The sequence below is a fragment of the Odontomachus brunneus genome, unplaced genomic scaffold (genome assembly GCF_010583005.1).
Source record: "Odontomachus brunneus isolate Ranch 3 - 2012 unplaced genomic scaffold, Obru_v1 Obru_scaffold_146, whole genome shotgun sequence".
Lineage (NCBI taxonomy): Eukaryota > Metazoa > Arthropoda > Insecta > Hymenoptera > Formicidae > Odontomachus > Odontomachus brunneus.
The window spans coordinates 551,391-554,315 of NW_022639596.1; positions in this window are offsets into that span (position 1 = coordinate 551,391).

Sequence of the window (2,925 nt, forward strand, 5' to 3'; positions counted from 1 at the left end):
ATATATATATATATATATGCGTGTAATAAAATTATATAAAATTTTTATATTTTCAGTTAATCCACCGTACTTAGAAATTTATAACTTGGACCATATTACAAAATTAGAGGGACGGATGTCAACAATTTTATTAGCTAGAACAAATAAGGTACCTCAGAAAAGAAAATTGGAAGTGTCTCAAGAAGTAAGTATATTTGTCATACTTGCAAAATGTACTTGTTATATCTATATATTTCTTTTTTACAGGAAATATGAAAATTTCAAAATTTGTAAAGTGAAGAGAAGCACCTCCGTTAGCGATATATCCGCCAAGCACGACCCTGAAAAAAATATAAATTGCGTTAAAATGTTCATTTGTTTTGTATTTTATTTTAAAATGTTCGTTAAAAGTTTATTAAAACTTACAACATGATCTGCTTGTAATTGATGTTAAATAAATAGATAATTTGTGAAAGAAACTCTGTAAATAAAATATTCGTTAAACATATAATTAAATGTTATTCCCAGAAATGTTCCTATCATGAAATTGTTATTACGAATATGCTTACTCTTATTTGCTATATGCACAATAAACAATTTTAGAATTGCATATCATATGCAAAATTGAATCCTGCATATCTCCGTTGAAATCAAACTATTATCAGCTATTGCTTCCAGCTTTTGGTTAAACGGAAAGAGTGCGCTGTTGCATAAAGACATAATGCGCAACGCATAATGTAAAACGTATAACGAATAAATCAGTCTTTCACCTGATGACATAAAACAACATATAAACGTTTACGCATGTGGTAGCCGTAGATGTAAAGTAAGACAAATAAAAACGTGTAACTTTATTCATACTGATAGACTTTCACGTCTTTCTAGGTTGAAAAGACATGGACAAAAGAACATATCACGATAGATTAATTGGAATATGTACACATGATGAAACTGATCCTCTTACTTTTTTATGCCCCTTCCACAATTTTCCACGTATCAAATGTGACCAACGATATAATCGTTAGGAATTTACGACGTAGAGTCTGATCTCTAAACTAAGATAACATGTGTTGTACGACGTGTTTGTCGGACTTTTTAAACTGTAGCGGTTGAATACAATTAATTGATTAGATTAGAGATTAGGCGGCGCGTCGTAAACATTTAATATAACATCGATTGTTATTAGCATCTGTTTAATTTCATGTTCTTCTATAAAGTGAGATAACTGATTATAAGTTTGGTCGGCGTGATTGTATTTGTTTTTATATCATGTTTTATTCATTTTATATATAAAAATGTTAAATTACTAGAACACTACATAAGCGCGTAGCGCGCGCTTAGTGTTCTAGTATAGTAAAAAGAAGTGATACACTTTTTAATAATGGAAATTACTATTACAATAGTAATCTTTTCTATTTGATTATGTACAGAAAGATGAAAATGAATAAATGAAAATAACTCCAATAGCATAAAATGCCTGAGAACATATTGGATACACTTGACGCCTAGAGTAGCTCTAGGCTTCTGGAATATCTTGTGTTATTTGGGATTTAATTAATTTAGAATGGCAAGATACTTTTATGTTATTATCTTTAGTAAAAATATTTTTGATACAAAATATATAATTATAATATTTTTATAAATTGAGTGATATATGAGTGATAGTTTATAATCTTTGCGTACAATTAAATACCTATAATTGCTGGGAAATAATAATTTATATTCCAGCTATATAACATTTCAGCAACATATTGTTACATCCTGCGATTTATCTTTTTGGTGCTAACCCGGTATCGTGAATTTTATTATTTTAGTCGTGGGTTTAGTTAGCTTCGCGAGGACGCGTTTCAACGTGAGCGGTTACGTTGAAACTATTAACAGGCTAAAAGGCCGAATACGATTGTTAGTGGCATCTCAGGGTACGCGACTCTTTATTCTGCTTCCATGGCAAGGTCAGGAATCGATGAAGAATAATCAGAAGATGATTTGGAGTACGAAAATAAAGGGGAATTTATTAATAAGAAAGTGCACGATATTAACGACGCACGGCGATAAGCGCGGGGTAATAATATTATTTGTCGACTCACTTTAGTCGCCAGGTTCCCTCTGTAATGCAGAAGATTTCGAAGCGCTGGCTGCGGCTGGAGAAGAGTGTTGCCCTAGTGTGGTCGAATCTGGTCTAACTATTTTACACTCGCGAGACTTGTATAAGAGGTTTGGAAAATGAGGAGCTTAAAGATCGGAAACGTGGATCTAGTAACGTCGATGAGCAAGTAGCTCGAAAAATAGAGAAGCGAAATGAATGAGGGCGTAGGACTAGTAACGCTTTCGTGAGAAAGTGGTAAAGGCAGGGTTAGGAGTTATCGTGTTGATGATCGGCAAGCCGGAACGTCAGCAGGGCCTCAGCGTGTTCTCCACGGTGTTGCCAGTGGAGAAAAGCGTTTCGGCAGATGATGCCTTGGAGTTTCCCAGCGGAAGAGTTGCCCTGGAGTTCTCAACGACGGCCAGCGAGAAGAAGGAAATGGGAAGTGGAAAATAGAGCCAGAGAGGCCTCTTTTAAGTCCTTCGGATGGTCGATTAGTGGGGTGATTTTGGAAATCGAAGGACCAGTAGTTTTCCTGAGGAATGGATAAGGAGGGCTTGGGAAATCTGGTGCCCAATGGAAGTTTCGAGAAAAGGGGCACGGAGTAGGGTTTAGGAAGTTCATAACCAATGAGGTTCGTGGGGAAAAGGATGAGAAGGAGGAGTAATTCATGGAGAGACTCAGAAAAAATGCGTAATTTAGAGAGATTATCTGATCGGTGCTTTACAAGGTTTATAGGTTTGCAGTACTTATTTAGGATCGGCGTTGGCTAGGTAATTGGTACCTAGTCGGCCGATAGCATCGAGCAGAATATTTAAAAAAAAAAAAAAAAAAAAAAAAAAAAAAAAAAAACCCTAAAAAAA